Below are 8491 nucleotides of genomic sequence, written 5' to 3'. Positions count from 1 at the left end.
ATTAGAGAACAATATAAGAAAGCTTATAATTAAGTGCTCAATCATGTGGTATAAAAAGATTCAGGTGAAGGAGATATCAGTGTGGGTTTACAGGAACTGGGACAAATGGTGGAATGTTCTAGAAACTCACCAATAAAAGGAGGTAGAATTGCTTCAGAAGCCAGGAGGATATAGTGGGTGCTCTCCAGTGGGCCAGCAATCAGCAATGATGAGGGGGTGAAAACGAAGTAGTTTTTACCCCCTGGGAAGGTATGATCAGAGAAGCAGACCCATAACATGGAAATAAAATAGTTTTCACTGTGATAGAATCATTATCCCACCCAAACACCTCTTGGTTTTGAAATAATTTTTTCTATCATGCAAATTTTGGGAAATACATTTGAGATAGGGATGTGCAAACAAATAATATGACCACTCTGTGTGATCTGTGTCCTGGATCCAGCCCTTACTGGTGTGTCACCTGGGAAGGTTTCTTACCTTGCCGAGCTTCCCAAAACACCTCCTTTTTCTACTTGCTTTTCTACTCCATATTTTTCAACATGTACCTGTCATAGGTATCAAGATGATTTCTGCCCTGGTCCATAAAAATTCTACTTTATACCTTTTGCCCAGGTTAAACTTGGTTTTGTTTTAATATCCTCCCTGTTTATAATGTTGAGAAGAAGGTTGAATGCTTTGCAGATTACTTTGATCTTCTCTGATACCCCTTTCCTCAGGACTCCTATAGTATTTCCAATCTGTGTTACCCTCATCCTTGTTCAGTTCTTACTCATAAATTATCTCCTATCAAGTGCAGTTTTGGGTGTGTGTCTTTTGTCTAGTTATAATTTTTTAAATTAAAAAACTTACTTTAGTAGTATGATATATTAACCCACAATACATATTTACTATTTATGTGTTTATGAAAGTCAATAGGTTGATATTTTTGAAATTCTGGAATTCTTTTTTTTTTAATTTTATTTTATTGGTGCACTGTATTCATACATCATAGTGGGATACAAACTTTTGTAGACATACATGCACACATCGCCCAGTCAGCCCCCACCCGATCCCCACCCCATTCTCTCCCCATCCCTCCTTCCCATGCTTGGCTTAGTGGTTGACATCTAGTATTATAGCAATTTATCCAAAATTAAAAATGATAATCTCACATAACAGTTTCATTTGTCTGATACCAAGCGTTTGATGATTTAAAGATAGCATTTCTATATTTCTTTTTGCTTTCTTTCTTACTAGAGCATATTTTTTTCTGTTTTTTTAGGTGAAACTATCATATATTTATATATTTATTTTTCAGAAAAAAATCTATCCTAATATGGAATATGAATTCTAGATACCCAAAACGATCTTGAAAAAGAACAAAGCTAGCAGATATATATTTTCTGATTTCAAACCATATAAAGCTACAATAATTGAAACAGTGTAGTACTGTTCTAAAGGCAGATATATAGACCATTGGAGTTAAATACAAGCCTAGAGCTAAATTCTTCCCTATATTGTCAAGTTATTTTTGACAAGGTTTCCACAAACATTTGGTGGTGGAAATAATAATCTTTTAACTAAATATTGTTGAAAAATAATAATTACATGGAAAAGAATAAAATTGGACCTTTACCTAATCCCATATACAAGTATTAACTCAAAATAGATAAAAGACCTAAATATAAATCTTAAGACTATAAACTTTTAGGAGAAAATCTGGGTCATAAAACCTCACAACATTGAAATTGGCAGTGATTTCTCGGATATGATTTCAATGGCACAGGCAACAGAAGAATATACAAACTCCCTAAAAAATAAAAGAAAATATTGTATATCCAAAGACAATGTAAACAGAATTAAAAGTTACTAATAGAATTGGATAAAATATTTCCAAATGCTATATCTGAAGGTATATTAATATTCCAACTAGAAATCCTAAAAATTAACAACAATAAAGGCAAACAATACAACTTAGAGATAGGTAAAAGACTAACATAAATAATGAATCTCCACAGATAACCAATCTTAGTTGTCTGTTGGATGGAAACTCTTGTTTCTCTGGTTCTGGTGAGTGTTACCTATTTCTTCTTTGTAGTTAATCTCTTTGAGTATTTTCTCTAGCGCTGGTTTTGAAGACATAAATTCCTTCAGTTTCTGTTTGTCATGGAAGCTTCTTATTTCTCCATCTAATTTGATAGAAAGTTTTGCTGGGTAGGAAATTTTTGGCTGGAAGTTGTTTTCTTTCAGAGTTTGGAATATGTTACTTCAAGCCCTTCTGGCTCTCATGACTTGGTTTGGGAAGTCTGGAGTGATTCTAATTGGTTTGCCTCTGAATGTCAGTTGGCCCTTTGTTTTGGTTGCCTTTAAGATTCTCTGCTTGGCTTCCACATTGGTCATTTTGACAATTATATGGCGTGGGGAGGGATCCTCTTCTCCGATCCTGTCTAAAGGGAGTTCTATAAGTTTCCTGGATCTGTGTATCAACCTCTTGCTCTATATTTGGAAAATTTTCTGCTATTACTTCCTTGAAGAGATTGTTGATCCCTTTGGTATCACTTTCTTTTCCCTCCTCTATTCCAATTATTCTTAGGTTAGCTCTCTTAAGATGGGCCCATATTTCTTCAATGTCAGATTCCTGCTGTTGGATATCTTTTTCTAGATTAGAAACTATGCATTCATTTTTGGATTGCTCATCTTCTAAGAGTGAGATTCTGTTCTCCATGTGGTCTAATCGGTTGTTTGTGCTTTGAATTGAGGCCTTTACTTCATTAATTGCATCCTTTATCTCTTTTTGGCTCTCTCTGAGTTCTTTTTGAAGCACCTCTATTATTTCTACAGTTATTTTCCTGATTTGATCTTCTAGAAATCTCTGATTTTCTGTTTTATCAGGTTCAGATGTTGTGGGGTTGTGCACATTCATTACTCCAGTGTTATTCCTCTTTCCCATGATTTCGGAGGTTTGTGCCTTCTCTGGGTTCTTCCCTTGGGTCACTATGGCTTCACTTAAGGTGCTCTGGATCTCGAGTCTGTATTATCTCAGACCCCACTACTCCTTTACTGGGTTGTATCACAGAGTCTCCGACCCAGGGAGTCGATAGAGGATGCTTTAAACTATGGGGGGTGCCAGGTTGCACGTTCTCCTATGGTGTGATATCTCTGCCACCACCACTCCCTCACTGGGTCAAGTCCCAGGAGGCACAATACTGCGATTTCTCCTCTGTGGCCTGCGATTTGACTCACTGTTCTTGAGTACGCAGATGTAGCTGTACTGGACTCGGTGAATTCACTGCTGCTGCCGCTGCCGGTGGCAATATGGCGCCTCTGCCACGCCCTCGGCCATGAGGCTGGAGTATTTTTTCTTCTCTGGTTTTGATTTCCACTCTGAATCCCTGCAGCGTGTGCTGAGCTCAGCCACTGGGAGCTTTAAATGCTGTCTGCGCAGATAGATCCCGCCTGGCTGTTCTGCAGCGGCTCACCTGGCTTGCTGTAGCCGTCCGTTGAGTTCGCCGCTGCCGCCGGCAGTATGGCGCTGCTGCCGTGTCCTCGGGCGCGTGTGTCTCCTCTGTGGCCCTGAGCTCTGTTCTCAGTCCGCTTTCTCTCTGGAGCCTAGTGGTTTTTTTTGTTTTTCTGGTGATGGTGTTTTCTGGCTATGAAAGGCGCTCTTTTTGTGGTAATGGAGATTGGTTGTTAGCGGGACTCTTAAGCCCCGCTTTTCTCGGTCGCCATCTTCCTGGAAGTCCTCCCTGGAATTCTTTTGATTGTTTGCTTTGACAATCTTAAAGATTATTTACTAAAATTCACATTTATTTATTTATTTATTTATTTATTTATTTATTTATTTATTGCATTACTGGGGTTGAAACCAGGGGACACTCTACCTCTGAGCTATATTACTAGCTCTATTTTATTTTATTTTTTTTGAAAAAGTTGCTGAGGGTCTTGCTGAGTTGCTGAGGCGGGCCATTGAATCTGTGATTCTCCTTTTCAGCCTCTTGACTACTGGGATTGAAGGCATGTGACACCATCACCAGCTTTAAAATTGGCTTTTAGAAGTTAAGTGGAAAAGTGAAGCAGTCACATTCACAAGAGTCTTAATTTCCATTTTTTGCTATCTTTCACCATGGAAGTTGGGGTAGGAAGAAAGAGAATGAAATCTTGGAAACAAGTCTAGGGAAACATATAGTAATAAAATCTATTTATAGAAGGGTTCTTACAAAGTTTTCTGACATGATAGTTTCAAACTGTTAGATGATTAGCCACACAACTGCATTTTTCTCCTTAAGATAGTTTATATTTTCATTAGTAGATTCCCTGAGTGTTATCTTAACAGAATTTGCTATACTTTAATATTTTTTCATTATATTGTAAGCCTTGAGAATTAGCAGATCGTGAACATAATTGCTATAATATTTCCTAAAATTACATTATCCCTAAAGATCAGTTTTCATAGGCATTTATAAAAAAATAAATTTTTGCAATAAAATCATCATTATTATGCAGATGATTATGATCATCTCAGGGAATTGCTCACAAATGAAAACTAAAGTAGGTTTAGAGAAATTTTTATTTATAAATAGAGATGCATCATACCCTTGTAAATGTGGAACACATTAATTGGAAGTTCGGTGGAATAATACACATTTCTTTTTTAATGTGTATATTCGAAAGATCTAAAAGATATTTAAAGAGCAGCTTAATTAAAGCAATTTTGCTATATTATGTGATTTGCTAAAATCTTTTAAGAAGCTTATTAGAAGTGGTGAAAAATTATACACAATCAAATTACTAACATGACTTTAATGTAGAGCAAATGGATAAATTTTCCTCCATGCGGTATTTTACTCTTCAAATTCTGTTTTTATTGGTATTTATATTGGTCATTTCTAATAAACTACAGCTGGCAAAGAGAAACCTCTTTTTTTGTTCAAAAAGGGTGTGATACTTTATTTTGAAAAACACACAAAGAACAAAAAACCTGAAACTTTCATGTAAATTATTAAATTGTACAAGTTATCAGGCCAACATGGTACAACGAACCAGTTGTTAATTAATTAATTAATTAATTAATGAGAATGTAGCCTCTGTGTATTACTTTTTTAACATTAACTTTAAAATTTTGAGCAATTAATACAGATATATGGTACACAATTTAAACATTAAATAAGGGAAAATAATGAAAAATACGTGCCTTGCATATTATTGTCTTCTAGCTGGTAGAATATTACCTACCAGCAACTCAATTTTCTGAGTCAATTACAATTAGGGGTTTTCAGAGACATCCTATGCTTACAGGTCTATAATATATGCAAACTCTATTTTTGTACTAAAGGCATGTAATAGGGTTTCCCATCTTTTTTTTACTGAACAACACATATTGGGGATTGTTCAGTTTCAGAATGCACAGAGTTGGACGTTCTAGTGTTTGTCTGTTAATGTATGATATGAATGTACCAACGTGTCCCTAACCAGCCTCCTACCAATGGGTTGTCTGTTGGCTTTTGCTCAATTGCAGTAAATATCTTATACTGGCAATGCTGAGCACATGTTGGAGCATTTCTAAGGACCAGATGTGTAGATGTAGGGTTGTTAGGACAAAGGGAGCATGCCTTTTGCAATTTGGTACACATCAGCACATCCCTACCACAGATGTACATTAATTTCTATCGGTGAAGAAGATAGAGACCTGTTTGTTTCTAACTTTCCCCAAAAGTTATCCAACTCTTGGAATTCTGATGTAATAAGGCAATAAATATGATAATAAATTATCTTGTAGTTTTATTTAGAAATTCTTTTATTTTATAATAAAATTATGGATTGTCAACATCTTTTAAAAATTTGAGTCATTTCTACCAGGCAATAAATAAGATAGCAAATTGTATTTTGTAGTTTTATTCAGACGTTCTTTTATTGTAAATGAAGTTCAACATCTTTTAAGGGCCATTTCTATTATATTATGAATGATCTGTTCATGTCCTCTGCTTAGTTATTCTAGTGGTCTGTTGATCTTCATAGGAATTGATTTTATATTAATGGTTAATGATACAGTTTTGCAAATATTTTTTCCCATTTGCTTTTTGTCCGTGAAGAAATTAATTTTTATATGTATTGGAACTTGTTAATTTTTTCTCTTTTGGCTTCTGGATTTTGTATAATATTTAGAAAGATCTTTTTCACCCTAAAGTTCAAGAAAACATTTTTTTTCCCTTGTGGTTTGCTAATGTTTCATGGTTTCTTTTTCTTTTCTATTTAAAAATTTTTTTTATTGTTGCATTATATTCATACATCATTTTGGGGTAAAAAACTGGTGTGGACAAACATGTACACTCTTTTATATTTTTTAAAAAAGGTGTTTTAGCCGGGCATGGTGACTCACGCTTGTAATCCCCGCACTTGGGAGGCTGAGACAGGAGGATCGCATGGGTTTGAAGCCAGCCTCAGCTACTTAGTGAGGCTCTCAGCAACTTAGTGAGATCCTGTTTCCAAATAAAATAGAAAATAGGTCTGGGAGTATAGCCCAGAGGTAGAAAGCCCCTGGGTTCCATCCCCAGTACCACACACACAGACACACAAATCCCTGGTACCACACACAGACACACAAATAAATCCCTGGTAACACACACACACACACACACACACACACACACACACACACACACCACACTAATTTGGGAGTTAGCAAATTAATTAAAATCCAAGATAGAGTCTTAATGTGTTCTGAGGTGATTAGGGAAACCCAGTAGAGAAGAGTTTTTATGTTAGCATGTTAAACAAATCCACTTGCCCTGAATCATTTAGCTAGTCAAAAATAAACAGGATTTAGCTAAATGACCATTGTCTTTTTTTTCCTTTTCCTTTTTGCCTCTAATTTTAAAAGTAGTACATGAACATTGTATTATACTCTAAAAACTCAGACAACGATGATATTAACACACTTAACAGTAATCCCTTTCTTTTTCAATGTGATAATTAATTACTATTATTCTTTTTTGTATATTTTTTCCAATGATATTCCAAAGTAACAAGAATTTACATATATATGTATATACAGATATATACATATATAGTTTTCAAATGTACTAACACACTGATATTTTTCATATATACTTCAGTGTGCTTGACCCAAGATTCAGCCAAACACCTCATCTGCCAAGAGGAGAATGAAAGTCCTTTCAGCAGAAAGGCGAAGGCACTTGATTTCAGTATAGGACCTCAAAGTTGATGACAAGACAGTCTTAAAAGATAGGCTTTCTTGAGTAAGAAACATTTTCAAATTAAATAGCTTTGCTTTTATATCAAAAGTAGAATTTAGAGTTCAAACCACACAGAGGGACAGAAGTAGAAAATAAATTATGGAAATTTCCTGCCTAGGAGGGGAACTCAGAGAGCTGGAGGAGGGAGGCCGGAGGGGTAGGAGAGGCTGGGGTGAGGTCACTCTGCCTTAGTTCTCCCTGGGTCTCCTCCTCGCTCCTGGGATTGCCTTTCCTCACCCTGCAGCGGGGAGAGGCCTGGCAGGATGACAGAGATTCAGATGGAGGCTCCACACTGTGATCAGAGTGGTGCTCGGGAGCGCGAGGGCAGAAGCTGGGTCAGGGCGTGGACTGGCACACGTGTTGGGGTCCCACGAGGAGCTAACTAACCATTGCCCAAGCTGGGAGGGATGGGAGCTGGTGGCCAGATTTCGGAGGTTTCAAGTCTCAATTTCTTTCTTAATTCTTATAAGTGTTATTTTTATTTCTTAATTCTTATAAGTGGAATTTCTGGGTCAAAGGATATGAATATTTTAAGAGCATTTGATGCAGAGTGTCAATTTGCTTTGCAGAAAAGAGATTTTAGTATATTTGGGATTATGTTTCACTCTACTTGTACTGGCAGTATCTTTTGAAGTCTTTGCTGATTTGATATGTTGTTTTTATTTTGCAGTTTTATACGTGCTAAAGTTGCGGTTTTCCTGTTTCTCTAGATACTTGTTTTTCCACTTTTGCGAAGTTTCTCTTCTTAATCATTTCTCACTTACTCTCCACTGAAGCGTTTGTGTTTTTCTTCCCAAGCTATACAACCCTTTGTTATGTGTGGATATTAATGCTTTGTCCACAGGCTTATCTCACATAACTTTGTATTGTTTTTCTTTCATCTTGCTTTTTAATGGACTTTCTGGTGTCTAGAATTTGTAAATTTTTGTTTTCTTTTGAGAAATTTCTCATTTATTTTACTTAATTAGAAAATCCTTTCCCTTCCTGAGGTTAATTAAATATGTCTCAACATTTTTTCTAGTTGCTGGTAATTTTAAAAAGTACAGACCTTCATATTTTTAACCAGATTCTCCAGATGTTATATTTCACACATTTGTATCTTTTTCCTTCTGTTCTTTCTAGCTCTGTATCTTTATGCAAACACGCACATAAAAGTCTCTTTGCTCCTTAATAATGCATTAGGCTTTTCCTAAAAGCCAAATATTATCTAGTCCTTTTTCCTTTCTGATCACCGACTTCTGAACATGATTCAGTGGGTC

This window comes from Muscardinus avellanarius, assembly GCF_963383645.1.
Source record: "Muscardinus avellanarius genome assembly, chromosome: 7".
Taxonomy (NCBI): Eukaryota; Metazoa; Chordata; class Mammalia; order Rodentia; family Gliridae; genus Muscardinus; species Muscardinus avellanarius.
This window is presented reverse-complemented; position numbering follows the sequence as displayed.